The sequence below is a fragment of the Ahaetulla prasina genome, chromosome 2, assembly GCF_028640845.1.
Source record: "Ahaetulla prasina isolate Xishuangbanna chromosome 2, ASM2864084v1, whole genome shotgun sequence".
In the NCBI taxonomy this organism is placed as follows: domain Eukaryota; kingdom Metazoa; phylum Chordata; class Lepidosauria; order Squamata; family Colubridae; genus Ahaetulla; species Ahaetulla prasina.
In genome coordinates this window covers 229,538,882-229,553,964 of record NC_080540.1, presented here as the reverse complement: position 1 = coordinate 229,553,964, position 15,083 = coordinate 229,538,882, and the positions used below count along the sequence as shown (strand labels likewise).

Genomic DNA, 15,083 nt, shown 5'->3' with positions numbered 1-15,083 from the left:
AGAGCATTAAAAGCTTTTGTATTTAAAGAATCCATATAAATAATAAAACTCATGTTTCAGCAGAAAGGAATGATACCTAAATACAGAAAGAATATTCTTGTTTCTTTATTTATTCATGACCAATACTTTTTTTTCCAGAGGAAGTCTTTATCTAATTATCTCTAGTAGGAATAATTGATGAGTGCTACCAGCAAAAAGTATTTAATGTGCAAAATCTCTAAATTACATTTCTTAAGCAAACAATTTACAAATAAGGACTTGCTTCTTCTTTAACAGCAGCATTTCACCTCATCCTTTCTTAATATTATGTGGCTAATTTAATAACAGTGGATATCAGAATAAATCATGCCCAAAGCATAGAACACTAAATCAGTGACCTATTGATTGTAATTGCTACGATGGACAAAGATATTTAAAAACTAAAATATATTTATATTTTATGTACTGATACTGAGTATTTTTCCAAGACTACAAGGCAACAAACAGTGATAAAAAAATAAAAAGTTATAACCTTTGGCATCACCAACTGAAACTAAGTACTGCAAGATAGGATATGATTAAACACAAAAACATGCTCTGTGATTTGAGATAGGAATCCAACTCCTCCTTTAACTGGCTTTCATCCAATGTAGAACATATATGAATATTCAAAGCTACTTTATTGTTAGTTCAAACCAAATAACTTGCTCCAAAAGGCAATGATTCTTCAATGATTCAAGCACTAATTCAAAATGAATTTGAATTCAGAAACAGGTGCTCTGTCACTAAGGAAATACTCCTTCCCCAAATGGCTACAACAGTTGAAAAAATGCCTGATGATCATAAGCATGGAATGTTGCAGTACATGATTAAAATTATATTTTAGTTTCCATGTAATGGGAGAAAAGATTAAATAACAATGGCCTATTCAAAGGAGAACCAATCACTATCAACTGCAAATGTTTTTTCCCCCACTAGATATTCATTAAAGCTAATGCTGTATATATGATTCTCGTTTCCTAGGTTGGAATTGACCATGTAGTCAGCAATGTCCTCTATAAATATTCTTTCCATTCCACTGTTTTGCACAATCTCATACTGTGAATACCAACTATGGATATACTACTATACCCTACTATGAATACCACCATCTCTTATCCTGGATATTATGTACTTACAGGTGAACATACTCCAATTTATCTACAACCACTAGTGTCCAATGTACTTCATTTCTGCTAGAAGAGTTTCAAGTTTTCTTTGGAGTATATTTTTTATATTCCAAGTTCCAATTGCATTTCTCCTTGTAAAATGAGGAGCTCATTTTTCTATATTCTCACCTAGAATATCAGCCTTCTTTGTAGTTTTGTCTGGCTGGGTTATCAACTCCAGATTTACTCATAAATGTTCAATTTTCCTCCCCTGCTACCAGTGAAGTGTTTTTTGATTTAGGCAGTCTCATTAACTGACATTCAAGCGGGTCTAAATATTTTAGCCATCTCCGTGCAATTTGCTTGGCAACAATACAGAAGTGGCTTGTCACTGTTTTTTTTTTCTACTTTTGCGTTTCTAGGTAGCTTTCTTCCCACGTGTTGCAAAACCTCTTCTGCCCTCACTTCCATCATGTGTTACTCTCTGCTTAACTAGTCACTACCAGCAGCTTCTGGTCCTTCCAGCTTCCAGAGATTCTCAGGATTATTGCACCTACCGAAATATCTCTCAATATCAGAATGGCTTAATAACAAAAATAGATGATAGTCCGTGGCTTTCTCCTTAACAGAACATAGAAAAGTATCTATGCTCACAGAGAAACTGGAGGAGGGGACTCTCACACTCCCAGCCCTTTTTGTAATGAAAATATTGTTTATGAAAATCCACACCACCCTTGAAATATGCCTGGTGTTTTCATTTAAACGAATTAAAATCTTCTCAGCCTTGCAGCTTTAACTCAAAGAAAGCCCAATGAAAGCCATTTCAACCTTGCAGCCTTAATTTGGAAAAGCAAAACTTACCTGCCATGTTGAACAGAGGCCTGGCAATTTCACAAAACATTCATAAGGAATTAATTTCCCCAGAGACAATTCTTAATTTCTATTGGTTAAAAGAAAGGATTTTATCTCTGGGTAAAACATATGTGTTATACATACATCTGACATGCAGAAGCTTTTGAGAAGAACACTGACTCTCCCGGTATATGTACAAAAAATAAGTGTGTGGGGAGGGAAAGATATTATAAGCTGAATCTGTCTTTATGAATAAAGCTGTGTAAGACTATGAGGCATATAAACACTGAATACAGATAGCATCCTTTCCTCATTGAATGCATTTTATACACCATGAAATTAAACAAGCAAAATATACAATGGTACAGTCACGAGCTAAGGAATGACTCATATGTTTTCCATAAATCTAAATAAACAAGGAAACACAGAATGAATTAAAACTGCTCTTTTGCTAAGAACAGATCGTGCTTTTAGGCCTTTAGGGCAAAATATACAGCCCAAATACATAAAATAGATATCTATGTGGTTCTTCCAGATGGAGGGCTAGTAAGCATTTTCAAACATTACGCGTAATTTTGCAAATGGAATTTCCATTGACTATCTTCCACTCAGAAAGCCTTTTAGATATACAGTAATTCAATCCAGAAGTCAATGGAATTTTCTCCAAATCTCATCCAGCACTTGTGACATCCATTTAGTGATAATATTTGTAAAACTACTTGTTTCCTAATAAATTTCATAATGTCTCTTTCATTTTTCTTATTAATGTCACAATCAGTTTAGAAAAAGGCACAATTCATTCAAATTTTATCCTATCATTTACAGGGTAATTTATTTATTATTTATTTATTTATTCGTATTTGTATACCGCCCTATCTCCCGAAGGACTCAGGGCGGTTCACAGGCAAGTAAAAACATATATATACAAATTAAGATAACCATTAAAAACTTATTCTAAAAGCCAAATTATTAAAAATAGCATAAATATTAAAACCAATTAAAACCACTATAAATTTAAAATCTAGTCCAGTCCTGCGCAGATGAATAAATGTGTTTTAAGCTCGCGACGGAAGGTTCGGAGGTCCGGAAGTTGATGGAGTCCTGGGGGGAGTTCGTTCCAGAGGGTGGGAGCCCCCACAGAGAAGGCCCTTCCCCTGGGCGTCGCCAGACGACACTGCCTAGCTGACGGCACCCTGAGGAGTCCCTCTCTGTGAGAGCACACGGGTTGGTGAGAGGTATTCGGTAGCAGTAATTCGGTAATTATAAGATTGCCACCAGATCTTTTGTATTTTGATTCAGAAGGAAATATTGCTGGGTTCTATAAAGTCTCTTCCTCTTTGTAAATTCAGGATGTGGAAAGGAACTAACTTTGCAGCACATTAAAGTTGCACACATCTTTTTTCGTTAGAACAATATTTCCTTCTATGCCAGAAATTCAGATTTTTCTGTCCATACCGGCTGAAATATTGCATGTTTATACCACATTTTCTTCCTACCTAAGGATGATTTTGAATTTAGAAAACATATTAAATGGAAAAATATAGCCTGCCCGAATTTGTTATTTGGAAGCATTCCATTAGAAATGGGTTGGATCTGAACTTACTTCTACTTATATTGGTCTGCACCAAATTCCACACATTCTTCCCTTCCCCCTCCCCCAACACCTATTTTCAGAATTAACTTTGAGTAGAACAGAGACACTCGGGAAGAAAAAGTTTCTGAGACCCAATTCATTCTTTTCTCTCCCAGAGTAATTCAATTTAGTTATGATTTCTTGTGGCATCCATCCATCCATCCATCCATCCATCCATCCATCCATCCATCCATCCATCCAATAACAATGTTATTGTTACAACCAAACAGATTTTACAGATTTCTCAAATGTTCCGAAGAACTTTCAACACTTTTGACCAGGGCGTGTAGATAGTACTTTTTAATTGTGATAGAGAAACTGTCATAAGAATTAGGAGAGCCCATGGGCATCGAAAGTGCTCAGACTGTTTTCCAATCTCTGTGGGTCCTATGTGTCAAAGAAATCTAATATAAATCTAAGGTTCAGCAGCAAAAGATTAGCCTATGTTAATAGAACTTGTATGCAGTACGATCAGGGCAGAACACACATAAGTTAATGGCTCTCAGTTGGTGTAGTAGCTAAGGAATCAGGCTACAAAATAGGAGACTGTGTGTTCTAGTCAAACTTAGGCACAAAGCCAGATGGGTGACCTTGGGCTTTATTTCAGTTCTAGGAAGGAGGCAATGGCTAATCATTTCTGAAAAATCTTGCTAAGAAAACTGCAGAGACTTATCCAGGTAGTATCCAAGAGTTGAACACGATTGAACAACAGGGGAAAAAAAGCAACTAGCAGAAATCATGCAATTAAAACATCTGAATAACTAAACTCTGTTCTGGGCACAAGCTGACATTCTTTAAAAACGTTATGTAGGTTCCTTGGCAGACAGAAACACATAGCTATATATGTCCAATATAAACATTACAAGGGTTTCTCCATCAGATGCTCTCTGAAAACATTTTAATATTGGCTAACACAGCAAGAAACCCCAACCCCCAGTCCGGCACCGGTCTGTGGCATGCCAGAAACCAGTGAAGCCCCATCTGCGGGATGCAGACAGCACATGGAACCATGCCCCCTCTGGTCTGCAGAAAAACTCTCCCCACAGAACCAGTCCCTGGTGCCGAAATAGTTGGGGCTGCTAACTTTCAGTAGGGATGCGGTGGCTCAATGGCTAAGACACTGAGCTTGTTGATCGAAAGGTCGGCAGTTCAGCGGTTTGAATCCCTATTGCCGCGTAACGGGGTGAGCTCTCATTACTTGTCCCAGCTTCTGACAACCTAGCAATTCGAAAGCACGTAAAAAATGCAAGTAGAAAAACAGGGACCACCTTTGGTGGGAAGGTAACAGCGTTCCATATGCCTTTGGCGTTTAGTCATGCCTGCCACATGACCACGAGACATCTTCTGGCAGGGCTGGCTCATCAGCTTTGAAACAGAGATGAGCACCGCTCCCTAGAGTTGGGAACGACTAGCACATATGTGCGAGGGTAACCTTTACCTTTACCTAACTTACAGTGTTAAGTTCGGGAAGTAACGAGGCTGGAGACCAGGGTAGTGACAACAGCTCTTTAATATATGGTGAACCCAGCAACCAGGCTGGGGAAAAACCTCTCCTTATATACAGTTCAACCGGCGGCTTTAACCAATCAGCAACGTGCTTGTTTCCCGCCAAAACCATTTAAAGATACATTACACTCCTTCCCCCCAGAAAAACTCTTTACCCATATTTACATGCTATTTACATATTATTTTTCAACGTAATCACGCAAATAGACTGGGCGTCTCCTGACTCTTTCGGACCTGCGCAGTACATTCCCTGGGAGTGGGTCGAGCTGACCGGAGGGGCTGTTTGCTCCTCTCAGCTCCTTCTCTAGGCCATCCGGCCCTGGATTATTAGCAGAGTCGTCCCTGCTGTTTTCTACTGGAACCTGTGGGCGTCGCTGGACCTCCGGAATGTCAGATAAGTCCTGCGAGTTCTCCGGGTTTGAGTCAGCTGTGGAATCAAACATTGTGTAGTCAGGGCCCGTTTCTATTAATTCTGATTGTTCGGCTATTCGTTTTCGTATTTGGTCTATGTGGCGCCTCCATACTCGGCCGTCCTTTAACTCCACCAAGTATGACTTTGGACCTGTTCTGTTTAGGATTTGTCCTGCTATCCAGGTTGGGCCTTCACCATAGTTGTGTGCCCACACTCGGTCGCCTATGTCCATTTCTCTTGTTTTTCCTGTTTCCCCCTTGTAACCCTCCGGCGTATAGTTTGGATTTAGACGGTCTAGGGGGCACCTGAGCTTTCGGCCCATTAATAATTCGGCTGGGCTTCTGCCGGTTGTGACACAGGGGGTTCTGTGTTGGACGGCCAGGAAAACATCGATTTTGTTTGCCAGTCGCCTGGCTTAAGTCTGACAATGCCTCTTTGCGCCCGGACGGAACGCTCTGCAAGGCCATTCGTCGCAGGGTGGAAAGGCGCCGAGAGGGCATGTCGGATGCCCTCTTCTGCCAAGTACTCCTCAAATTGGGTTGCCGTGAATTGCGGGCAGTTATCGGAAACTAGCGTGTCGGGCAACCCATGGGTTACAAATAGGTGCCGTAGGACTGAGATCACGGCCTCGGCTGTCATGGATCTCATGAGAATGATTTCCAGCCATTTGGAGTAGGCATCTACTACGACCAGGAAGGTTTGGCCGTGGAAGGGGCCGGCAAAATCAATGTGTATTCTAGACCAGGGGCCCTGGGGTTTCTCCCATTCCCGAACCGGGGCCGTTGGGGGTAGCGGTCTGGACTCCTGGCAGGCCTGGCATTTCCCTACCCTTTCAGCAATTTCTGAGTCCATTAAGGGCCACCACACATAGCTTCTCGCTAGGCCCTTCATCCTAACGATCCCTGGGTGACCCTCGTGGAGGAGATCCAACACCCTTTTCCTCAATTTTTCTGGGATCACCACTCTATCCCCCCATAGCAGGCACCCCCCTTGAGCCGAAAGTTCCCCACGTTTTTTTACAAATTCTTTAAAACGCTCGCCCGGCGCAGCGGGCCACCCTCTTTGTACCCAACCGAGTACAGTTCTCAAAGTAATGTCCCGGTATGACGCCCGAGCCACCTCCTTAGATGTGACTGGGCCAGAGTCCAGAGAGTCAATTAGCAGGATGGGCGTCCCCGGAGTGGGGTCTTCGATCGCCCCTGGTAGTGGGCATCTGCTTAAAGCGTCCGCATGCCCCAACTCTTTTCCGGGCCGATGCTGCAGTTTGTAGGAATAGGCGGCTAAGAAGATAGTCCATCGGGTCAATCGTGGCGAAAGTGCCACAGGCGTTGGGCGGTCGCCAGCCAGTATCCCTAACAGTGGTCTATGGTCTGTAACAATTTCAAAGTTTCTACCAAAAACGTATTCGTGAAACTTTTTTACCCCTGACACAATGGCTAGCGCTTCCTTATCCAACTGGCTATAGTTCCTCTCTGTCGAGGACATCGTTCTGGAGTAAAAGGCTATTGGGGCTTCTGTGCCATTTGGAAGTCTGTGGCTGAGCACAGCCCCCACCCCGTAAGGGGAAGCATCGCAAACCAATAATAATGGCAATGAGCTATGATACTGAATCAGTAAGCTATCGCTCGAGAGTAGGTTTTTTACTGCTTCGAAAGCCCTAGCTTCCGACTTTCCCCAAGACCAAGCAGTATTCTTTCCCAGTAGCTTATGTAGCGGCTCGGCAACGGTCGCCTTATTTTTCAAGAAGACCGCGTAAAAATTCACTAGACCCAGGAATGCCTGTAGCTCTGTTTTGTTTTTGGGCGCTGGAGCCTTTCGTATTGCCTTGACCTTGCTTTCAGTGGGGTGAATTCCCTCCTTGTCTATTCTGTAGCCCAAGAACTCTACGGATTCTACCCCTATCTGGCATTTGTTCACTTTAACCTTTAGACCGGCTGACCGGAAAATGCCCAGAACTTTTCTCAAACGCTCCCCCAATTCTTCTAAATTTTCGGCTGATATCAATACATCATCGAAATAGGGGACTACCCCCGGGAGCCCTTGCAGAAGTCGCTCCATTAAATTTTGGAATAGACCAGGTGCCACACTCACCCCAAACTGTAACCGGGTACACTTGAAAGCACCTCTGTGAGTCACAATCGTTTGGGCTTCGGCTGTGTTGGCGTCTACGGGCAGTTGTTGATAGGCTTGAGCCAAATCTAACTTGGCAAAAATGTGCCCTTGCCCCAGCGAGTGCAGCAAGTGTTGCACCACGGGGACCGGGTAAGCGCTTTTCTGTAAGGCTTTGTTTAACGTCGCCTTGTAGTCAGCGCAGATTCTAACTGACCCATCTGGTTTCACTGGGGTGACGATTGGCGTCTCCCACTTTGCGTGATCGACTGGCACCAGAATCCCCTGACTGATGAGCTTGTCTATCTCCTTGTCAATCTTGGGTTTATGGGCAAAGGACTCTCCTTGCCTTTAACCTAATGGGGCTACCTGGGGTCTAAATTGAAGGAAATAGGGGTCCCTTGTACTTGCCCAGGCAGTCCTTGAAGACATCTTCGAACTCGTTCATGAGTGTGTCTTTTAGGTTAAAGTCACTTCTGTAGATGCCAGTCACTCCCATGCCCAATGCGCGGAACCAGTCTAGTCCCAACAAACTTGGCAGGGTCCCTTCGACTATCGTGATGGGCAGGGTCTTCTTGTGTGGTCCGTACTCAACGCGGACGGAGGTGGTCCCTCGAACAGGGATGCGATTCCCTTGGTAGTCGTGCACTCGTAACCGTTGTGTTTGCAGTTTGCGTTTGGCGATTCTCGGCAAAGCTTTCGCAAAAGTGTCCCAGGACATGATTGTGATCGCTGACCCGGTGTCCACTTCTAGTCGGCACGGCACTCCTTCAATTTTGGGTTTAGTGAAGATTTTCTTCTCGACGCGGGTTGCTGCACGGCCTATGATCACGGTCGTTCGATTTGAATTCGCGCCCTTTTTGTTTTGACCAATCGCGGGTCGCCTTGCCGATCCTGCGCTCTGATTGGTCGGTTTGAATTTTCGGCGGAAGGTTGGGGTGCTCGACAGACTTGAGCCAGGTGCCCTTCTTCTCGCACCGACATGTAGCGCCCTTGAACTTGCATCGTTGACGCTGGTGTTGCCCTCCGCAACTTCCGCATTCATCCCGGTCTTCTTTGCCCCTTCTCTCGGTGAGGCAAACTCCTTCCTCATCCTCGCCGTCTGATTCGGTCTGGATTTCTTCGTTGTGGACCGGGCTGAGCCAAGGCCGTTGGCGTGAGCGGCTTTTGTAGGGTTTCCGCCGCTTGGGTGGACATCTCATGAGCTCTGGCTTCGTCCAGAGCATTTGCCAGCGTTAGATTGCTTTTTGATAGCAGCCGCCTCCGCAAACGCATGTCTCTGACCCCACGGATGAGTTGCTCTAGCAGCTCCTCGTCCAAATCTCGGTACCCACAATCTTTGGAGGCTTTCCTCAGGGCGGCCATGTACTCGCTGATGGATTCGCCCTCTTGCTGTCTGCGCTCTCCAAATTCAAGTACGTACTTGGACGGTGTAGGCGCGAAATGGTTTTTTAATAGATTTTGCAGAGTTTGCCACGATACCGATTGTACCGGCGTTGGCTCTGCCAGGGCTTCCGCGATGTCGATGACCTCGGGACCGCAGTGGCTCAGGAAATATGCCCGTTTGCGGTTGTCTGGAACTCCTTGCAGTTCGTTTGCCTCTAGGAAGCTTTCGAAACGGGTCATGTACGTTCCCCATTTCTCCCTGGCTGGGTCAAACGGCGCGGGCGGAGTGTAGCTGGCCATCTCCGCGTTTCTGCCCTGAGTTTGCTGGGTTCGGTTCTCCGCATGCTCAGCTCGTTCTGGTGCCCTCTAGCCCCGAGATCCCACCTTCGTCGCCAGTGTTAAGTTCGGGAAGTAACGAGGCTGGAGACCAGGGTAGTGACAACAGCTCTTTAATATATGGTGAACCCAGCAACCAGGCTGGGGAAAAACCTCTCCTTATATACAGTTCAACCGGCGGCTTTAACCAATCAGCAACGTGCTTGTTTCCCGCCAAAACCATTTAAAGATACATTACATACAGTATCTCTTATATTAGTATATCTTGTTTAACACTCACTGGTTCAACAACCATTCAAAGTTATAACAGCGCCACTACAATGTCTCCACAATCACATGATTGTAATTCAGGCACTAGATGACCAGCATGCAATTACAATGTAATAGCAAACCTAGAAGCAAATGGGATTTTCTAAAATACCTCTGTGAATTTTTAAAATATATTGAAATAAACTGCATTTCTCCACTCCCACTCTAAATGTGAGAGCATTATAAGATCTTTTTAAAATGAACGTAAATGAGTAGATAGGAGACAATGCATATGCTTCTTACAGAAGAATCTCCTTGAATAAAGCACAGGTACACATTGTAAAGTATAGTGCTCCACAAAGGTTAACCTTATTATACCTACTTTTCTGCTCCTGGCAAAACAGAATTAAACTAACTCAACAACAGAATCATGATAAAAAGCTTGATGATGGAAAATTTCTCCCTATTTAATCAGATATAGTTCAGTATTATACAATGTTGAGAAACATTTTTCTAATGTTTATTATTTATAATAAAGACAGGATGTGTAAAATTAAAATTTGCAACGTGAGTCTCAAATAAAAAGTCAAGTCAGCATATACTAACATAATAAAGAATCAAGTAAACACCTGGAACTCTTTTAAAAAACTTTTATCAAGTAATAAACAGTGGTTTCTTTCTTTAAGAATCAATTATCTGGCAATATCGTTAACAAAATACTATTTAAACAACATAATGACAGTTTAAAAATGTTTGATTTTTAAGAATATACTTTAAGCAGCAAGTGTTAAGATATGTTAATAATTAGCACTTTCTGAGAATTGCTAATTAGATGATATATTTATGAAATTATATTTCACACATTACCACTGTAAAATCCCAGCAAACAATTAAAACGCATACTTTCCTACATTTCACAACATACAGTACCTATCTTGACTATGTGGTCTTTTATTTTATTGCTTCATATTATTAAATTAGAATGCTATTTTTCCTACATGATATAAATTGCAAGTAGCTGTCATGCAAAGAACTTTTTTTTTTAATTCGCATTTATATCCCGCCCTTCTCTGAAGACTCAGGGCGGCTTACACTATGTTAGCAATAGTCTTCATCCTATTTGTATATTTATATACAAAGTCAACTTATTGCCCCCAACAATCTGGGTCCTCATTTTACCTACCTTATAAAGGATGGAAGGCTGAGTCAACCTTGGGCCTGATGGGACTAGAACCTGCAGTAATTGCAGGCAGCTGTGTTAATAACAGACTGCATTAGTCTGTTGAGCCACAAGAGGCCCTCTTAATAAACTTAATAATCCTTCCTCTTTTCCAAATTTTTAGCACTGTATTACAGTATTTTATTATATTACCTATGTTTATGTTGCTATTTACATGCACTTGGAACGTATTTTAAATAGAGTTTTAAAGAATTTCATAAGTAATAAGATAATTATTTGAGCTATATGTAAAGAAAAATATAATGGTTTTTGGCTTAAAGATTAGTTCTGCTAATTATAATAGACTGGCAATGCACTGAGCAATCATCTAGTTTCTCTTTGACAAAAGGTGGGACTAAGAAGCTTTTATCCTGGACTTGCCTCATCACAGGTAAACAGATTCAGTTAGACAAAAGAGGAAGTAAGTGTTCCAATTATGATCTCTTCGCATGCAAGAGAAACTACAATAAGAAAATGCAAATTTGCTTCATGAAAGATATACTGCTTTACAGCTGGGTTATATATTGAATTAACTACAGATAAGAAACAAAGCCATTATAAATGTAATCCTTTCAATTTTTCAATAAGGATAGGAATATGCAAACAAGCATACAGCCTATAAAAGATTTACTTTGACACAATAGTTTTCATAACTATTTTAAATGTAGTATAGAAATCTAGTTATTTTTATAACTAGAAATAACATTTTCCCAAGATTAATCTTTTTGCCATAATTTCAAATATTAGAGAATTCACAAAACAGGTTAAACAATAAAAAGAACTGAACTAAATAATGTAGTGTTGAGTTTATATCACACATTGTGTTGTTAGTGGAGCACAAACATTTTCAGGCCAAGGGGCACAACTGGTATTTGGGTGAGGTACTAGGAGAAAAGCCTTATTTAAATGTGTTTAATTATATTATGTTAAAAACTAAATCTAATTAATATTTTTTTCTCAAACACTTTAGTTTTATTTCATAATTTGTCAACTCTGTTGATGGTTGTAAAGCTCCCACCTCATATTCACAGATAGCCAACCAGCATCTATTTATCACATTCCCAAAGAAAAATGCTGCCTTTGTCATGTATAAATGGCAAATCTCCCAAGGTATCCCTCTTTAAAATGTTGCCTTTTTGGAATCAACTAGAGAAACTGAAAATTAGGTAAAATACATAGTACTTTAGTGAGATTAAATAGAGGACAAAAGTAACATTGTCCTAAATTCTGGATTAAAGGCTATTATCCAGAAGACTCTGGAAAATTCCAGAGAAGTCAGAAGACCTGTTTTAGGAATTCACTTGCTCCTAGCAATAGGTAAATAACACCAGCCAGTATTAACTTTTACATTTTTGTTTGAACTGTGAACTTTTGCTTAAGCTTTATTGTCTCTAGTATTTATGTTCACTGTATAAACTCTACAACTGAGTTTTACGTAACTGACAATAGTTTTACAGCAATGTCCTACATCAGTAGGAAACAAATATATTGAGATCTCTATTCAGAGACGTACATTTTCCTTTCCTTTATATATTTATTTTCTATGGACCTACCTGGGAATTTATTGAAGTTGCAATTCCCTATTTTTATATCCTTTGCTAGTGAATGTTTTGTATGTGACTGGTTAAAGCTAAAATTGGATTTTTATTTTTATAAAAATTGTTTGACTTTATCTCTCTCACAAATTGGGCCTCTCTCCCAAAGGAAGGGAGAAAAAAAACGAGTTGATTTCTCCTAGTTCCACATCTCAAAGAAACAAGGCTATGGAATTTAGTTATTCTTTTCCTTTTAATTTGCAAGGACAGCCCAGGTTGTGGAAGTTGTCTCACATGCTGGGCTGTGATGAGAAGCTTGCTGTAAGCATCAAGAATTACTAAGGCAGAAGGTGGAATAAAGGTGTGTAGACCAAGAGGAGTTCTGAGACACAGGGTTTCACTTTATTTGATAAGCTAAACCAGGGGTCTCCAACCTTGGCAACTTTAAGCCTGGAGGACTTCAACTCCCAGAATTCCCCAGGCAGCTTTGTCCTGAGCTAAACTTTACTGCTACATATTACACAGTTCACATTAGACAACATTGATTATTATTAAATCGGTGATTAGTGGGTACAAAGAGTCTCACACAGAGGTTGTAAGAACACAACCTTTATTCAACGCAACAACTGATCACAACAAGATAACGTATTCACTTCAACTTTTACTAACTCTCTAGGTGACAGCCCTTATATACTGGCTGCCTCAGGAACTTAAACCAATGACAGGACTTCCAAACTCCCGCTTCTTTCCTCCGGCGCGTCTTAGCCAATCAGAGACCACTTGGCAGTTGTCAAGGCTCAGCCGCGTCGTAACTCCGAGGACTTTGTTAGACATAACAATTATGATCATGAAAGACAGGGCTGTCAAACTCGTGGGCCGCAGGCTGGATGTATCACGTGCTGGCCACGCCCATGCCTGGTTTAATAAAGGGGGGGGAAGTTCCGATATGTCACGTGACGATGCTCTGACAACCTGAATTTGACACCCTGCTGTAAGAGATTAAATCATAAGCAAAAAAGTTACAGTTGGCTTAGAGAAATATCTTGTGCAGATAATTGGTACATCTATTGTTCAAATTTAATAATAAAGATCTGAAAAGGTTAAACAACTATACCAGACTTAATTAATTCAACAGCAAGGACAGGTAGGAATACTAACATTTTGCTTTAGATAACCATATTTAAGTTTTACTTTTGTTAACCCCCTTTGGAATAATTATGGACAGCTGTATTTTTATTGTAACTAATATCAATAATCATCTGCTCACCAATGTATTGAACCAAATATTTTGGTTTTTTTTACTTCAATACCAGACCTGCTCTTTTTAGTGCATATTTAGTGCATATTTAAAAACTGTGAGCATTCAAATGTTGGGGAGCAAAAAAATAATTTCAGAGAATACAAAGCCATAATCATTTCATGTTGTTACTATTAAGCTGTTAGTACAGTTCAACTGTTACTGCAGATAAAAGAAAATCAAAGTAATTAGTACATATTTATGAGCTGCAATCGCATCTCATAAAATCACAAAACAAATAAATGTATATCTTTCATTGTGCTGGTATCTGCAACAGGATCTAGAAATGCTAGTTACATCTTTGCCAGAAACAAATTAGAAAACAGAAAGCACACACTGTTCCATTCCCACATATATTCAGTGTTTAAGGAAACAGTAATTTGAAAAAGTCTCAGTTCAAGCTTGTTAAACACGATGGTGGAAGATTTCTACTTCTCTTAAGAAATCAGACTAGTGTAGAGATGGTATTACCCAAATTACACAATTTGATACTGATAGTGGTAGGACTTGTTTAAAAATATTGACAATTTCATGCACGCATAGCAAGTACTATTCTTAGAGACAGTGCCATGCACCCATATTACACACAATTTAAAAATATGAAATTTTATTTTGAAATAATCAGAATTTTGCATGTACTCATATGCTGTAAGCCTCATAAATATGAAATAACATACATAAAGCATTGGAAATCATCTTGTGAAATTGCGAAATAAATCCATTGTTACGTAAGGTTTTCTTTAAATTTCCATTTAAAGAAATTTAAAATTTAAAGAAATGGAATTTTCTTTAAATTATTTTTTGTTTATTTTATAGGTAGAACCTAAATGGAAATAAAGTAATAACCAGGAATTTAAGCATTTAGAGCTTTTAAGTATCCATAACAATAGCAAGGCTCTACCATTAAGGAAAACATTAACAAAAATCCCAATAGGCTACAAGAGCAAATACAATTTTTATTAAGTTTAGTTCAAAACCTTAAAATAAATATATCCAACAATACAGGCCTATTAGAAACTAATATGAATGCAAGTGTATAACTTACAATGACAAACTGCACCCATTTCAGGTTGACGCTTCAAGAGACAACGTTCCTTACAATCTTGAGGGAAATCTAACACTAATGAGATATTAACTTTCCAGGAGCTCCTATTCAGGAAAGCACTTAAGAAGAAATAAACAGATTTGTTCAAGTATGTTTGAGATTCCTCAAACATTGATGCATACAATAGTTCTTGAGTTATGACCACTATTGAGCCCAAAATGTATGTTGCTAAGTGAAACATTTGTTAAGTGAGTTTGTCCCATTTTATGATTTGTCTTGCCACAGTTGTTAAGTGAATCGTTGTATTTGTTAAGTTAGTAACATGGTTGTTAAGTGAATCTAGCTTCCCAATTGATTTTGCTTGTCAGAAGATCGCA

General features: G+C 40.2%; 1 protein-coding gene across 5 annotated transcripts in view; it reads right to left on the bottom strand.

The window, feature by feature from the left end:
- PIP5K1B (phosphatidylinositol-4-phosphate 5-kinase type 1 beta) overlaps positions 1–15,083 on the bottom strand; it is a 90,335-nt gene that overhangs the window by 60,022 nt on the left and 15,230 nt on the right. The window lies entirely within an intron of this gene.